The sequence below is a fragment of the Polypterus senegalus genome, chromosome 3, assembly GCF_016835505.1.
Source record: "Polypterus senegalus isolate Bchr_013 chromosome 3, ASM1683550v1, whole genome shotgun sequence".
Lineage (NCBI taxonomy): Eukaryota > Metazoa > Chordata > Cladistia > Polypteriformes > Polypteridae > Polypterus > Polypterus senegalus.
This window is the reverse complement of record NC_053156.1, coordinates 128,240,932-128,259,571: the sequence shown is the minus strand read 5'-3', so window position 1 is coordinate 128,259,571 and position 18,640 is coordinate 128,240,932. Positions and strand designations below refer to the sequence as shown.

At 40.5% G+C, this 18,640-nt stretch overlaps 1 long non-coding RNA gene across 1 annotated transcript in view; it reads left to right on the top strand.

Annotated features, from left to right (window-relative positions):
- Nucleotides 1-11,235: 11,235 nt before the first annotated feature.
- The window catches only part of LOC120526814, a 56,422-nt gene continuing 49,017 nt past the window's right edge, over nucleotides 11,236-18,640 (top strand). Inside the window, exon 1 of the long non-coding RNA XR_005633170.1 lies at nucleotides 11,236-11,410. This is a non-coding gene — a long non-coding RNA (uncharacterized LOC120526814). The remainder of the gene's footprint in view (nucleotides 11,411-18,640) is intronic.

Below are 18,640 nucleotides of genomic sequence, written 5' to 3'. Positions count from 1 at the left end.
TATGCTGGGAAATATTAAGTTTTGTCTTGTAATATCAATGTTATAATGTGGATTTGTTTGAATTTCTTTTATGACTTCTATACTATGATTTTTCTGGTTACGTTTCTTACCTTTCTGGGTTTTTAAATACCCAAAAAATACTCAAAAAAAGTACTTAAATAATTTTTCTTTTCTAATTTTTTTTGCACACACAGATCCACTGGAAATAATTGGACTGACATTAATATTAATAACTGAATAAATTAAATGGTTAAATAGCTTCCAACACATTAAACTTGTTGTCTAAACTCTAGCATTATAATGTCATCTGCACCTCTACCATGGAAAACATCATTAATTGTCTGTATTCAGAAGAGATAAACTTCTAACCTGGAACCTAACCTTTGCTCCCATCATTTCAGTGGCATGATACAACTTGCCTTTATAATTAATAATTCAATAATGATACAAATAAGAATGGGTATTCACAAATAACGTATTTCAATTTTCACAAAATAATATATTATTCAATAGAAGTTCATGTAAGGAAGGTCAACAACTATAATTAATCCCCCTAGAAATCCATGGTAACATTTCTAAGTGGATTTTTATTTTTTTTTAATTAGAAGAATGTCATCTTTGTTGAAAATGTTTGCCATGGAAAGCACCAGGGATCCATTTTTGGGTAGATGTCAGCCTGTTAATTATCCTGCTGAATCGGAGTCCTCTAGCTCAGCATTCTGAATTGAGAATTGATGTGAATGTGAGACACAGAAGGCAAATGAGGACGACCTAGAAATGCCCCGGAGCATTTGTGTATATTAATTCACTGAATTAATTCTTCTTTGAATGACAGGAAAATACCATGTGATCTTCAAACACTGAAGCTGTGAATGTGAACAACACCAGGCTTTGCTATAAGTGAATGGGATAATTCCACCTTTAGACTCAATTACATCTCCCAATAGTTGTCACTAATGCACAAATGACACAAGTAAATCCACTGCTTGTTGAAAAGCAGGACAAACCACTGATGCTCTCCGAAATCCAAGATGCTATGAATGCTCTCCAAAGTGAGAAGAATCAGATAGCTACATTTTATAAAAAGATCTCTTTCAAATTAGATATGAAACGGTGCATATATTGGCATACTGAAAAAAATAAAGCCAAGGAAAATAGAAGAAAAAATTAATAAAATTAACTAAATTGTTCTTCAGGAAAAAAAAACAAACCACAGGAACCATTATGAAGCCCCCCTCCTAATGCATAGGCTCAGGATACAGCCATCAAGATTTAATTGAAGAGAACTGTGAAAGAGCAGCAGGAGACAAACAGCCCAGGGCCTGTCCTCAGGGCCAGAGGCTTTCAGATGTACGAGATGCTGAACTTTATTACCTTGCCTGCTGAAATCCATTTTTTTTTTACGTTCTGTATTCTTTGTCACCATCCATGGTTTTGGGTGTGCATGTTTTATCGTTCAGTTCACTTCAGTTCAATTCAGCTTAATGCAATTCATTTGTCCCAGAAGGGAAATTTGGTTTGTCAGTAGAATTTATGGAGAAACGACTGCAAACATTAAAAACACATCACAAAGAACACAGAAATCAAATGTAAATTTAGTAGAAATAAATAATAATATAACAGTGAACACTTATGGTGAAACATTAGAAACATATTACACAGAAAAACCAAACCAACAACTAGGCTTGCCTAATGATTGATGCAAATGCTAGTTGTTCATCCCATGATTTAAACCTGTTGGTGTTCATTAAAATTGAATTTATTTAGAAGATTAACAGCAGTTGGGTGGAAGGAGAACTTGAACCGGTTGCTTCTTATCCTTGGAACCTTGGACCAGTGACCTGAAGGCAACAACTGAAATTGAGAGATACACTCTGTTCTCTGGAAGATGTTCTTGTTAATCAGGTCTGTAAAATTTGACTGTTGACCTTTACAATTTGAGTTATTCTGTAATTTGTTGTCTAACATTAAGAATTCCAAGCCAGGCCAGCAGAACACAAGTAAAGACAGACTCAATACAGGAGGTATAGAAGATGGACCTAATGATAGGACTCACACTTAAAACACTCTGCTTCCTTAAATGGTTGAGCTCCCTTTGTGCAAATGGCATCTGTGTTTTTCGTTTAAATTCAGTTCTCAGTCTATGACTGTCAGCATTCTCCGTGACTGGTTTCATTCTCATTCTTTAGGCTTCAAGTTGCTGAGTCATCAAATAATTTTAGGATGAACCTGTTGTCAAATTGACTGCGCCAACCGAGACTGTATGAAAAAAGTGAAAGAACAACCACCTGATGGGACCCTGTGGATGATAGACAAATATTTCCTTTCAGTCTTTCAGTCCTGTCTATTAAAAAGTCAATCAGCCACCGTACCAAAGTGAAGTCCAAATTAATACCTTTTAGACAAGAAGGTGGGGCTGGATGGCGGTTCAAGTTGAAGAGAAGTCTACAAACAGGAGCCTCGCACGAGTCTTGTTGTCCTCCAGGTGGTTATATTACAGATGACAATGGCATCCTCTGTAACTCTGTTACACTGGTAGGCAAACTGAAATGGATCTAATAAACCCTGATGTTTCCCTGTCAGCCTCGTCTTTATAGATTTTTCAAATGATTTCAAAACCAGCAGTCTGAAGTCATTTAAGGTTTTAGGGTTTTTGTTTTTACCTACTGGAATTACTGCAGTCTGTTCCCATTTTAAACTGCATAAGTTGCTCTGCACAACATTTCAAGAGCCTTTCACTAAGAGAGTCTGGTCCAGCAGGTCTTTTAATTTATTTATAATTTTCTAAAAGTGTTCTCTACATCCTTTCAAACTAAAAATATTTCTCCCGTATCCGAAACCATCTGCTTCAAGCATTGCAGTTACTCAGTAAAATGAAACTTCTCAAATCTTAAGTAGCATTCATTATTCATTACTTGTTAGCGGTGTAAACAAGAGTTGGGTAAAGTGAAAGATCAGAAGCAGTTGGAGATGGGAGACATGAAAAGAGGGATGAATCATTAAATGACAAGAAAGAGCTCGCCTGTGAGACTCTGGCTTTGTTTTCTTCAGGATGGTGTAAGGACTGATAAACCTTGGGCCAGGCGTACAAGATAGAGCTCTTAGATCCATCCCACTTAGTCAGCCAGAGAGAAAAGATTCTCCTCCTATCAGACAATCTTTTTGCAAAGGTTTCAACCTTCCACAAGTACTCTCTGACAAGCTTCCAGCCCAGATGGACACCAAACAGCCCATGTGAAGTTTATTCAAATTATTTCCGCATTGAAGACTCTATAAGATAACAGGTAACCATCTTGGTTTAAACCCACACAGGGATTCAAATAGCAACATACTAGTCAAGGTTGCTTTAGTTCCAGTTTTAGATGTGTTCACATATAATGCAATAAGTCCCTACTGTCATCGTAATGTTTGTCTGTCTGTCCATCCTCATAAAACAACTTGGCTCTCATAGAATTGATTTTTTTCAAATCTGACACAAAGAGAATTTGCCATGGCAGTAAAATTTTCACTGAGCCATCTCACATACAGAGTGCTGTACAAATTGTTGAATTCTTAAAATCTCCCATTGAAAAGCATTGATGAATCAACAGATTCTTCTGTCTTTGGACAGAGAAGAATTATGTGTGACTTCAATTATGGATTTATTTACTCTGTCAAATTTGCCTTAATAGATGTCACACCATTACAAGTTATTCAAATGTCAGGAGAGGAGCGAATTAGGACACTAACAGGAGCGTACAGGGGATGGGTGTGCTCTAGGTGACGTCAGACGCCGGAGACTTGGCGTAAAAATTTTGAATGAGCAGCGAGGACAGCGAGGAGAATTTGGAAACTCTCCAGGAATACATTGACAGATACTTCGAGGCTATAGTCATGAAAAAACACCAAAAAACATCGACCCCAGCCAAAGACAGGACCCCGTCCTCCAAAGGAACTCGTCCAGCAGACTCACCTGGATCAACATCCCCGACGGGTAAAGACTTTGCCGACATTCTGGACTCAATCGTCCAACGGTTGTCCAGCTTCGACGCGAGGTTGTCTCTGGTCGAGATCTTACATCGTGAATTCAAATCCCTGAGGGAATCATTGGAATTCAGCCAGCAGCAGGTGGAAACACTGGCTGCAGAAAACGCTTCACTACGGGACTCGGTCAAGTCTCTAACTGAGCATATGACTCATCTGAATGAAGAAAATAAAAAAATTAAAGAGACTATTATAGATCTCCAGGCCCGCAGTATGAGAGATAATCTGGTGTTTTCAGGTATCCCCGAATCTGCTGAAGAGGACACAGAAGCTACGGTTAAAACCTTTATCAAGACTCACCTGAAAATACCGGAGGACTCAGTGAAAAACATCCGCTTCGAAAGAATCCATCGGCTGGGAGCCAAGAGGCCTGGAGCCCAGAGGCCGCGTCCAATCGTGGCTAAATTTGGATATTTCAAGCAGAAGGAGCAGGTGAAGAGCCGCGGCAGGGAGCTGAAAGGAACAGACTTTAGTGTAAACGATCAGTTCCCCAGAGAGATCCTGGAGCGACGCAGAGTTCTGTTCCCGATCCGACGCAGCTTCATCCAGAAGGGCTCCCGAGCTGTCATCGCCGTGGACCGGCTCTACGTGGACGGGCAGCTCTACCGCGACCTCAACACCACTCCCTGGTTATATTAACACCAGTCCAGATAAGATATACTATTATTATTGTTATTGTTATTATTATTATTATTAGTATTATTATTATTATTAGTATTTCTTTTTACTCCTCTCCTTCTATTACGCTAATCTAGTTTGTCCATGTCATTTCGCTAAGTTAGTGCGATACATTACCGTCAGTCTCCACAGCGTTCAAGTGCTGATAATAATGATGTTTTCGTTTCTTTCTAGTTTTTTTTTCCTTCATCATTCCCCACTTGCCCCTTTGTACGTTCCTCTTATTTCTCCTTTCTTTCACTGCACCGATCACCTGCTTTTCTACTCAGTCACACACAACATCCTATGTATTTACAAATCTGCAAGGCACAACCACGAACATATACACCCAGCGTCAACGCATCCACTCCGACCTCACAGCGCACACAGACATATAGGACATACACGCACACTCGCTCATATCTCATTCAGTTGAGCATCACACGCAGCGTGCAACATTAGCTACACACACACATCTATGGGCACCCTAAGGTTCGTCACATGGAATGTGAATGGAGCTGGCTCCAGAGAGAAGAGGTTAAAAATGTTTAGCCAACTTAGAAACCTACAGGCAGACGTTGCTTTATTACAAGAGACTCATAGACCTACCTCAGCTGCAGATGAACTTAAAACACCTGAGTTTCCTAATGTGCTCTCAGCCTGCTATAACTCTAGGCAAAGGGGGGTAGCAATCTTAATACATAAAAATGTTAATTTCAAAGTACTCAACACAGTCACAGATCCAGAGGGTAGATTTCTAATCATTAAATTATCTATTCTTAACAAAAAATAATGTATTGTCAGTATATATGGTCCAAATGTTGATGATCCCTCATTTTTCCACGCTTTTTTCACTGCACTCTCTGAACACCTAGATTGCGCACTTGTTCTTGGGGGTGACCTCAACTTTGGGCTACATAAAGAAATGGACAGGCTCAGTACAGTTGGAACTCAGTGCAATTGGGAATCTATTAATATATTTAAACAGTACATGAGCGACTATGGACTTTGCGATGCATGGCGTTCTCTTCACCCCAACCGTAGGGAATATACTTTCTTCTCACATGTCCATCACTCTTACTCTCGTCTGGATTATTTCTTAGTCAGTAGCTCACTGCTGAGTGACATTTCAGACACAGAGATACACACTATAGCTATCAGCGATCATGCTCCTGTATCTCTAACTCTAATAAATAAGAAGGCCATTCCACCAAGTAAAACTGGAGATTTAATACATCATTGCTTAAAGATGTAGATTTTATTAACTATTTCAAAAAAGAGTGGGCTCTGTATTTAGACTATAATGACCTGCCTGGAACATCAGCATCAGTTCTCTGGGAAGCAGGCAAAGCTGTGATGAGAGGTAGAATAATTTCATTCTCATCACATAAAAAGAAAAGAGAAAGTAAACGTATTCAGGAATTGGAAGAAACCATCAAATCCTTAGAAGAAGCCTACGTATCCTTTCAGGAACGGGAAATGCTGAACAAAATATGTAAAGCAAAACTAGAATTAAATGAAATTATCAATAAAAAAACTTAATTCTTAGCACAAAGACTTCGGTGGCAAAACTTCGAACATAGTAATAAGTCAGGTAAATTTCTAGCTAATCAGTTAAAAATAAATAAAGAAAAAACAACTATATGTGCTGTTAAAGATTTATCTGGGGAAACAGTATATGACCCTGAAGGAATTAACATCACTTTCAGGGACTTTTACAAATCTTTATATTCACCACAGATAAACCCATCTAAATATGAAATTGACCAGTTTCTTGATAATACAACTCTTTACAAGCAATGGCATTGGATTCTCCTCTGACCTTAGATGAACTCCAGGAAGCCCTGAATATTATGCCCAATACAAAGGCTCCAGGTCCAGATGGTTTTCCAGCAGAATTCTATAAAGAATTCTGGACAATTCTGGCACCAATATTCTACAGGATGCTGCAAGAAGCCAAGAGGGATGGCATTCTACCACCAAATATGAATTCTGCCAGCATTAATCTCTTGCTAAAACCAGGCAAAGACCCACTATTACCTACCAGCTATCGACCAATATCCCTTATTAACGTTGACCTTAAAATAATCTGCAAAGCTCTGTCAAAAAGAATAGAGAAGATAATGCCTCACATAATTCATCCTGATCAAACTGGTTTTATAAAAGGGAGGCACTTCTCAACAAATACATGTAGATTACTTAATTTGATCGACTATTCGTATAATAAAAACCTTCAAATTACAATATTATCTCTAGATGCAGAAAAAGCATTTGATAGAGTTAACTGGAATTTTCTATTTGCAACTTTACAAAAATTTGGTTTTGGAAACTCTTTCTTAAATTGGTTAAAAATAATATATAATGCTCCAACAGCATGCGTCAGGACAAATGACCAATCATCTTCCAGCTTCTGTCTCAAGAGGGGCACCAGGCAGGGATGCCCTCTCTCTCCCTCATTGTTTGCAATTTTTATTGAACCACTAGCAGCAGCGATTAGACAGGCGGCAATGATTAAAGGCATTAAATGTAAAAATATAGAACATAAAATCAGTCTTTACGCAGATGATGTGTTACTTTTTCTCCAACATTCACAAACCACGCTCTCTGAGGTAATCACATTAATAAATACTTTCTCAAATGTCTCAGATTATTCGATAAACTGGTTAAAATCTACAGTTCTTCCGATTAACTGCTCCTTCCAGAACTCTTCTTCCACTGCACTTCAATCTGGAAATATTAAATATTTAGGTATTAATATTTCACCTAGGCTAGCGGATTTAACTAAATTAAACCACATCCCACTCTTAAAGAAGGTGGAAGATGATTTGGCTAGATGGAAGTCTCTACCCATATCACTCATGGGAAGAGTAGCCTCAATAAAAATGATGATTTTACCAAGAATTAATTATGTATTTGCAATGATCCCAAGCAAACCAACACCGGACTGGTTTAGATCTCTGGACTCCTCGATCTCTAAATTCCTTTGGAAAGATAAACCCCCTTGTATTAGCTTAAAAACGCTACATAAGACTAAAGATAAAGGAGGACTAGATTTGCCTAACTTTAACCACTCTTTCTTAGCCAACAGGCTTCAGCACATCTTAGGGTGGTTTAAACATACCCTCTTAGATGAACCTTGGCTAGATATAGAAAAGGCACTATGCAATAAGATAGAGATCTCTGATCTGCCATTCTTTAGCATAAACATTAAACGACACATATGTTTCAAAAGCATCAGCATCAGCTCCTCTCTGATGGCTTGGTGGGAGTTTCTAAAATTGACTAAGTCTTCATTAATCCCATGCAAACGCACCCCCATCTGGAACAACCCTGACCTACTACAAAACAATAATATGATAAACTTCCCAGATTGGAGTTGTAAAGGTATTAAGTACTTAGAACATATATTCGAAGGAACAGACTTTATTTCGTTTGACAGATTAGTAAAACAATATGGGATTAACAAGAATAGATTTTTAGAATATCAACAAGTACAATCTATAGTAAAAAGGAAATATAAGTTTAATCAAATCGAATTGCAAATACCATCAGGTGTGGCAGAACTATTAAATTTCAAACCCCCTAAATTACTGTCTAAAATATACAGGACACTCTCCAAAATAGATGAATCGGTATCCCTTCCTATTGAAATGGGAGGCAGATTTATCAATCAGCTGGGACCATAATTTCTGGTCTCGGATAAGTTTAAAAGTCTTTAAACTGATTAGAAATCCCAGTTTACAATTAATACAATACAAAATCCTACATAGAGTGCACTATACAGGTCAACGGATGTTCAGGATGGGTTATACGTCTTCTAACAACTGCTTTCACTGTCAAGGCGACACACCTGACATCTACATCCACGCTCTTTGGTTCTGTCCACCTGTTCAGAGGTTCTGGAGCAGGATTTGTGAAGACTTATCAAAGTGTCTGAAATGCACCATTCCAACCTCTCCTTCAGTCTGCTTGTTGGGCGACCTAGACTGTGTCACCACGGAGATTAATACAATCCATATGGCTTATATCGCCTTATGCATTGCTAAGAAGACTGTTCTCATGAACTGGACAAATAAAAACAATCTCTTCGCTACTGGCGGAGCCTGTGCCGGTGGACGTGGGCTGCCAGCCTGGTAGCCGTGCCGCGCCCGGGAGGCTCTGGGCGGGCCTGGGGTTCTGGGGCTGCTCTGCCTCTGGGCTGGGGTTCTGGCTGGGTCTGGGGGGCTTGGGTCCTGTGGGGTGTGTCGCCGGGGTTGTGGGTCAATGAATATACTTGGGCCCGGCCCTGGCGCGGGGGCTCTCAGCGCATCGGCGGAACTGGGGGCCTCGTTAGCTGGCGGGGAAGTTGTTGCCATCTGTCTGCAGGTGGTCCCTGCTCATGAGGTGCCCACTCTGCAGGTGGGGGGAGTCAACAGAGGTGGAGGATGGACTCGGCCTGGGTTTCTATTTTCATATGTAGTTTGGGAGTTGACTGAATGTTGGGATGGGCATAGTTTTTGCATGGTGGTGGGGGCCGGAGGGCTGCGCCGTTCTCCGGGTCGCCTGGTGGTACCGCTGGCGTGGTTTCTGGGGAGCGGGGGTGCCTATGGGGGTCAGCAGGGGAGCTGGCACCGGGGTGGGGGTGGCATTCCCCCCCATTCTTCCTTTCCTTCCCATCCCTTAATGCTCCCCTTCTCCTGCTCCATTACACCAACACTCATGTAGGGCCTGGAGGTGCAGGTGAGTTGCTGGGGTGCAAAGGAGGTATTCCTCCTTTGTCCCCTAGTGACCACCTGTATCTCTATTTTAATTCACAACTTAGACATTCCCATTACCTACCCTTTCATGACACATACATATAGGGCCTTGGGGGTGGACACACTGAATGGTGTCAAGAGGGCGGTCTGTTCATTCATCCTTACCTCTGGCGCCAGTGTCTACTTCTCAATTTTAAATCACACATAGACAGTGAGGGTTCTCGGGAGGAGAGGTGTTCAGAGCCATATCCTCCTCCTGTTTTAAAAGCACTTCAGAACAACACTCACCAACATCATATTAGAGCGGGAGAGGCGGGGCCCCGCTCTTTTGTTCGCCGGCTGGGGGCTGAGAGGAGGAGCTGGCCGTCGAGTCAGGTTCTGGGCTGGTGGGCCTCCGGACTACTGCGGGAGCTGGGGCGGTCCTCCTGGTCTACAACCCAGAGGTAAAGTATACATGGGGAGTGGGAGTGTGTGTACAGTGTTCATTTTTGTATGTCTCCATGTTGGATGAGTGTGTGAGAGATTGTATAAGTGCACATGAAGGTGGGAACGTATGCTTGTGTATACGTGTGCCTGTATGTCTATGTCTTTGTGTCAGGTCAGATCTTAGACTCCACCTCACTCAAAACTTCGCAAGCTCCCTCAGGGGAGGGGGCCTTACTCTCCCACTCCCTGCCGGTGAATGATCCCCCCAGCCGCTGTTGTGTTGGCGGTTCTCGATGTCCTGGGCTGGATACTCGGGTGGGTGCTGGCTCACTCCCGGCGATTGCTTGGCGGGACCTGGATCTCACAGCTGTGTCAGGCCCCTGCTGGTGGGCGGGGGGCTCTTGGATCCCGGGGCATGGGGCCCGGTCCTCCCCGGCGCGGCCGACTGCCGACGGGGCCCGCGGGCTCGCCACCATTGCCCCCCAGGGCTTTGGCACAGTGGCTGCTGGATGACCTTCCTCCGGGGCTCTCCTCTGCTCTTTCTGAGTGGGGGCTGCAGTCATCCCTGCGTGGATCCACCTATGACTCCTGTGTCCGGGGGTTTCTCTGGATGTCTGGGGCACGGGTCTTCTACATATCTGCTTCGGGTCCTGGGGAGCGGGGCTGCTGTTCCCCACACACACTATTATACATTTACATGGAAGAACCTTATGAATACAAGTGCGCTCACATATACGGGTGTGCACACAGGTGAACACGTGTGTATAATCAGGTAATCACAGACACACACTGTCTTGCCTAGTGGCTCCCTCTAATCCTATTTTGTAATATTAGTACTGTATTAGTACTGTGCTGTTCAATAGCATTTAATATTTATTAATCACTGTGATTGATACAGATGTTGGTTGCTGTGTTTTTGCCTGCTGTTTTTTTTTTTTTCTCCTCTCAACAGGTATTGAAGCAGATTGTCGGTGTTTTGTTTTGTCTCCCCCCCCCTCTCTCTATCCTCCTTTTTATCTTTTCTTCCATTGTCCACCATCTAACTCTTTCCACACTTTCTTCCATTTTCTTTTGTTTTTGTTTTCCCCCGGTCCTGTCTGTGACTATAACAAACCTATTTAAAAGAAAAATAAATATATATATATTTAAAAAAAAAAAAAAAAGCCATGAATGATGACAGCACAGCTACATATACATTACATATGCATGTGTCATCTGTGTTACTGACAGGCTGGGAAAAAAAAAAAAAAGGAGAAGAGCGAACCTCTGGCACTCCAGTTCACTTCTCCTGGTACTTCAGGTAAGTTTATCATAAAAAAAAAAACCAGAAAGCCCCTGTCTAGAAATGAATGTAGGAGGAATTTGTCTTTTGCCAGCATAGAGTGAACAAGTGTGTACTTAGAATTTATGCTGCATTAAATGCAATTCCACATCTGCATTGTCTGCATGTTATAAAGCTTCAGTATTTCTCTGACCCTCATTTCATCCACAGAGCTGCAGACCGGCACTCCATCATGGTCCGAGACTGAGACATTGAGACTTCAGCTTAGGTTCTAACTCTCCATCAGGTACTTCTTTTAGAACTGTTTTATTTAAATAAAATTGAACTGTAATTAGGCATTGAACCCCCAACAACCTACAGTTAACAACAGGAAATCAAATGATGCCATTTTTACATCACATGAATTGGAATATTTCAACCACCACAAGCTTATTTGGGTTATGTTTTTCACTATATGACATTACAAAGCACTGATCAACAGCATTTATTTAACGTAGTCTTAACAATTAGCACCGTTATTTTTGGGAATGTTACAAAACTATTTAATAAACTAAACTGTGACAACTAACTCTTTGATGACATACAGTTAAGTAAAAAATTAAAAAACTCCAACTTTCAGACAAGTTAACTAAATCCCCAGACAAACTGAACAATATTCCAAACATTTATTTCCAAACGCTTTTAAATTAGTGGGTTTTTTTTTCTATACTATTTTCACTTTTCATTATTTTTTCAGTGGGCTTTGAAAATATAGAATAATATTTAATTTTAGTCTAATTATATGAACTTCTGATAATTTGTATTCAAATTTTTAATTTTGGTGACTTCTTTAATTTTATGAAAATCATTTCAGTTTAGTTTTCATTTGAAGCTTAAGAAAGGATGTTTGATGAAAACTAAGAAATCCATACTGTGCCTACATAGCAAAAGAATTGTTGAAACATGCAGCTATGCCTGGCACCTGTGATGTACCTGCTGTGGCGAGTGGCTGGGGGTGGTACCCAGCCGGGATGCCCAGGAGGACCAGAGGAGGACTTACGCATCCTCCAGTCTGCCCTGGTGGCTTTGGGGACCACGGGAACAGACCGTAGAAGCTCAACCCTATAGGGGCCCGTGGTCACCGCTAAGGGGCTCCCGAATGCCTGAGGAGCCCTGGCCCTCAGCACTTCCGCCACACCCGGAAGAGCTGGGGGGAAGAAGACCAGAAGAAGGAGTGTTTCCGGGTGCGCAGCCAGTACTTCCGCTACACTGGGGAGTGCCAGCAGAAGATTATCGGGAGGCACCTGGAGCACATCCGGGTGGGGATAAAAGGGGCCGCCTCCCTCCATTCGTTGGCTGGTGTCGGTAGGACAAGAGACGAGCTCTTGGTGGAGAGGAGTGGAGGTGGCCTGAAGGAAGAAGAGGTATTGTTTGAGGGCTTGGACTTTTGGGGAGTTTGGGGTTGTGTGTGTACTTGTATGTAGAATATGGAAAATATACGTGTGTTGGTGTTTGTACCATTGGTGTCCGCCTGTCTGTGGCCGGGCCATATTCCACACTGCATAGTGGGGTTTGGGCACCAAGCTACACTGTGGGCCTCTTGTACATATGGGGACCAAACAGCATGAAGGTGAAAGATTGAGACACAGACAAAAATGTATACAAAAACAATCAATTGATATATCAGAAAAGGAGTGGAAAGTAACAATGCAGAGAATTCACTCGAGCTCCATATGCGCAAAGCATACAATTATACAACTTAAAATTATATATCGAGCACATCTGTTTTGACTAAAACTCTGCAAAATGTTTCCAGGGCATGATCCAACCTGCAAACGCTACAACCAAGCCCCAGCCTCACTAGGTCACATGTTCTGGGCCTGCACCAAATTAACATTATTCTGGACAAAACTTTTTAATTACCTTTCAGACAGCCTTGGACTCACAATCCCTCCTAACCCATTAACAGCTGTGTTTGGTGTTCTTCCAGAAGGGTTTAAAGTGGAGAAAGACAAACAAATTGTGATTGCATTTACTACACTTTTGGCACGCAGACTTATTCTGATAAACTGGAAGAACCCAAACTCTCCTCTTTTAAGTCAGTGGGAAACCGATGTGTTATACTATTTGAAATTGGAAAAAATCAAATACTCAGTTAGAGGATCCGTACAGACTTTTTTCAAAACATGGCAGGATCTAATCAGTAATATTTTAAAATAAGTTCATAAAGCACAGAGAATTTATTAAATTTAGGTATGTTTACAAGCCTTAAATTTAACGCCGTTTGGCTTGCTCTCTCTCTCTCAGGGGTGGGGTTCGATCTGTTATTAACTTAATTTTTCTTTTTGTAAAAACTTGATTGCTTTGTATGGATTGTAATAAAATTAATAAAAAAACAATGGTGGCATTTATTTACAAAGAATTCAAGAAAAAGCAGTACAGCATCATGCAACCTGTAGGACACTTTTTCAATGACAGATAAAATTGATAAAGGGCAAAAAACACAAATAGTGATTAGATATAATATTGCACTACCAAAAATAAAATAATGATGCAAAAAAAAACAAAACACAAAGGCAGAGTTCTGGAAGGAAATTCTTTTGAATAAGAATGAAATGAATGATACAGTATTATATTTACCAAAAATAATGCACCACTAAAAATCAATGGCCATATATATGGCCATGTTCACAGTGCGCTCCATGACGTTCCTGTGCAAGTCCTCTAGGAATTCATCTAGTTTCCTGTTGTGCATACACGTTGTGGCCTGCAGGGGGTGCACCAGCTCCCAACCCCAACACAGACAGGCACAGGCACAAGTCTTTTCTCTTCCCTTTACTTCTCCCTTCTTCTATGTTCTTTCTCTGCCTCCACTCCTCCTGGTAAGTGTTGTTCTCTCCCTCCCGACTCTGGCTCCTAGAGCAGTGACAGCTGGCTTCTTTTATCTTGCATCTGGGAGCATTTCCGGTGGTCTGTTAACGTTATTCGGAAGCACTTCCGTAGTCCCTGAGGCACCCATTGGCGGCCCACATACAACCCTGTCTCGAACTCCAACTCCCATAAAGCCCTGGGAGAATCTGAGGCACCACCACAACCCAGGGGGGGCTGCCGTCTCGTGCTCTGGGGGAGATAATGCCCTCTCCCTTGGTCCTTCCAGTATAAAGCCAAGGTAAGGGCTCCCAGCCATCTGCCGCAATGTGTAAACCAGTAGTATCCCATTTTGTGAGCACGTTGACTCCTACAAACTCAATAGTAAGTTTGTAACAGCCTCACTGTCTATGGGGTCCCTTCTAACTCAATTTCACAGACACACTAATTAAGACACCCTGCTATTTTCTCCAAAAGCAGCAGACAACTACCGAATGACGGTGCTTGTACTCGGGAAACTCATGAAGCGGCGCAGGCCTCTGTTCACGTCACGTGTGCCACAGAGCTCTGTGTATTTGCAACATGAGTTCAATACACCAGTGACATACGGTCATGGTGGCGCTTTTGTGCACTTCTACATTTTCCATAAGGTAAGTGCTTTCATTTGAATTATTTTTAAATAGTTATATGTGCTCATATGAACAAACACGATTTGAACTGGTAATTCTGAGACACGACTTGCCACGCCATCTATATAAAGAGTTCTTGTGCATTTTAAACACGTTTGAAAGTGTGCCACTTGTGTTTTTATCTTGTCCATCTGTTCTAGCAGGAGGCTGTATACTTTAGCAGTGCTGGCCATTTTAAAGTTCATGTCAGTTAATTCACAATAGTCTGGTAATTCACACAACCTGCTAGGCATTCCTGATGTAATAAATAGCTGTACCAGCACAATCTCTCTCTTTTGTGTTCTATTGACTGAAGTGACCAGACTGCCGCTTTCTGCAGCAATATAGTCTGTCATGTTCCCTTCTTTGGCAGGTTTTGTGTTTTCTCAGCATGTCACGGTCATCAGCCTCTTTGCAGACGTCATTATGAAAGCATTTTAAGTGTGTTCTTCTAAACCCACTGGGTTCTTTCACCTTGAGTTCCACTCACCACATAGACAAGTCGTTGATCACACACTCACTCTTATTACTGTCGGTGTCATACTCAAAGTGCTCCCAGACAGAGCTTTCCATTTACGACTAATTGTCTGCTGTGTGTCCTTGTTGAAAAGTGTGTTCTGTCTCGGCTGCTGACAGCCATTACTCTTATTACACCATACTGTGCATAGTCATTTAGTGACAAAGCAGGGAGAGTCAACAGCAGACTTCTCTCTAATGGCGTGGGTTTAGCATGAGCAGAAAGCTTCCTTTACGTTACCCTGGGAGTGCTACTTACTACTATGCAATATAATGATCTATGTGCATGTAATAATCCAAAATTTGTATGCATTTTAACACACACTTGAAAACCTAAGTAATATGTTTATTTAATCTATTCAGGCTAAAAAAATTTATTCATTTATGAAGCTGAACAGATATACCAAATGTTGCTCATAAGTAGAAATAAAAAAGAAATATGCAGGCAATTTAACCACTTACCATTTTCATTGTGCATTGCTTCCAAGAAAATTATTAGAAACCATTTAAACTTTATTTAAATATTGCTACAAATCACAAGTGTGCATGTACGTAAGAGTCTAAAAGCAAAGGCACAATCTGGACTTTGTTATTTTGTTAACAAATAATGTTTCCCATTAATCCATTCATGATCAATTCCCTGTAATCCAGCAAAGCTTAACACAGCAACATCAGATGTTAAGCAGATGTCAAAAACAGATACAAAAGGGTTTGTTCTTAAAAAAAGATGATAAAAATAATATAAGCAATTACAATAAATATGCTGCTCCAATGATTGAAAGCATTTAACCTCCTTCAAACAACAGATAGCAAAGATAAGAAAATATTGATTCTTATCTTATATGGGAGTCTGATGGTGAACTCTTGTGTACCTGTTGCAATGTCCACACTTCTCTTTATGCTTTGGTTCTTATTACATTGAAGGGGCGCCTGACACTGACTGAGTTTGCTTTCCTGGGGGAAGCGGCTGTCTTGGAACAGAAGTTTGTCGATGTTGCATCCTCCTTTTCTTTTTCCATCACCTTTTCTTGTAAGAAGCGACAATGAAGTTCCTCTACAATGTGAACAAAGAACACTCTTCTTTTCTCAGTGGACCCTGTACATGCCTTGCACAGAGCTGCCAAGTCAAGCGTGTTAGAGCACAAGCACTGAATAAGCTCACGCCTTCTGGTGCAAGATGTCAACGCAACACTGGAGAAAATAAGAAAGAGACAAATATATGTGACATTTTGAAGAAAACATTGTATGACCTGAATAATACCAATCAGAAAACATCATCGCACTAATGCAATATTATTTGAAAACGAACGACATAAATGCATGGAAGGACGGTCCTTTTGTGTGTGGGAACTGTTAACATTTGAATTTGATGATTGCATATAGCGCGAAACTGACCACCCTGTACTATTCTTTCCACTGCATGTCCTGGAGTACAAAAGAAACACCACCATGCTCCAAAATGTGGAGACTGGCCAAGATCAGAAAAAAAAATGCAGTGACTGATTACAACCGCAAGATGATATAAGAATGAATATAAGTAATGTTGCATCTGTGCCACAATGTTTTCCGAAATGTACTATACAGGTCATAAAATAAGTTATTCCAAATATCATATATGTCATATATATATGTCTCTGTCATATTTTTTTTTTTGTCAGTGCAGCTTTCACATCATGGACCATAAGGTGCGTACCAATTCAGCATGAGCAGGAACACTCAATAAAACTGAATAAAAAAAATTCAAATGACAATGAGATAGGAAGCAGGCAGATTCACCAGTGTTTGTGTGTTCGCTATTATCCCTCCAGTTGAGAGAATTTCCAGTTCCATTGTCTCAAAACACCACTCACATCTACAGTTATTCCCAGTTTCAGATAAAAATTAAAAGCTTCAGATCCCTAGGGCTGTAGTATGTATCGTGATTGTGACTAAGAGAATAAAAGTAAAAAAAAAATAAGCTAACTTTTATAAGTACTCTAAATTTACAGTCTCTGTTACAGACACAAATCAAATGTGTGTTTTTATTGTATAATAACAATAAGAGTAGCTCATTACTCAAAACACTTAATTTGTGCTGGAGCTGGTTTCAAACTCATGACCTCCAGATTATAACTCAGCAGTTCTTACTGCTACACCACGGAAGCTGTCACATTGCACTTGTACCTTTTGTGAAAGTGTTTATTTGATATTTGGCCATCAGCCTTCACACAGTATACAGTTCATGCCTACATTTTCTCATTTATTGCTAAAACATGAAAAACGTTTGTAGCTGCATTTTTCCAAAATTACCAAAGTTCAGCAGTTCTAGCTTAAGAATGGGATTCAACAAAAGCCTGACGCACTGAAATGATTTTTAGTTAAAATTCAAAGTAAATAAAGTTCACATAAAGAAGAGAAAATTAAAATAGAAAAAAAAAAGTTTCTTGTTAAGAAAAGTTCTGTTCAAAGCTTAAATCTTGTTTAATTTCAAATTACTACAAATCACTTCACGACGGTCAGAAAGCTGCCTATCCCATTTCTGAGTTGAAAATGGATCTTTTACGTACCTGTGTACTGGGACCTATTCTAAACAACAACTGAAACAATTAACACACTGTATCTCAGTTATAGCAAGAAAGTTCTATCTCATGCTAATTAGCGGGAAAAGACTATACCATTGTTAATGACTATGAAAGAAAATTATATTTAAATTAAGCAAATACTAATATGAGTTTAACTCAAAGCTTTAACAATGTTTCTGTTTTAACAATGTGTTTACATAGATTGTTGTAGACACAAAACACACATCAAATTATTTCCCCTTACAATTCTGGGTAGCTTGTAGCGGGGCTATATAGAATTAGTGTTGTCAATGTTTATGCTGAGTGCGTTTTTGTTCCCATCGTCCCGTTTGCTGTTTATCATGTGTGCGTCAGTGAAAGTTGTCCCCGTAAATACAGAGGGGACGCAGCCCCAAGATGGAAAACGCCTGTTCACAATTAAGCAAGTACAACCAGCCCCATCACTATATAACCAATCAGGAGGGACCAGAGAGGAGAGAGAAAGGAGGAGAATGATGGAGATTTCACTTTACAACTACGAACCAAGTTTACCTGCTGTTTATCCACATTGCGTTTTGGATCCAGTTTGGTTTCATTCCGCCAGACTTACTTCAATTCCCTCATCGCCAGAGACCCCGGGGTTGGATTACATCATCCACCATACGCCGAGGATTCACGGTGAGGTTGTTCCATTTGTTCCGGGAAATACAAACACATCACATATCTGTTAACCAGTCATCCGCATTCAGGACAGTTATAGACTCGGACTCAAGTTTACGATCATTCATTCTGTATTCATTCAATTCATTGTTGTTGTTCGTGTTGTTTGTTATATGTTATAGAGACAAGGGAGGATTTGTTATTGTGTTTATCTATATATATATACATATATATATACACTAATAAAAGGCAAAGCCCTCACTAACTCACTCACTCATCACTAAT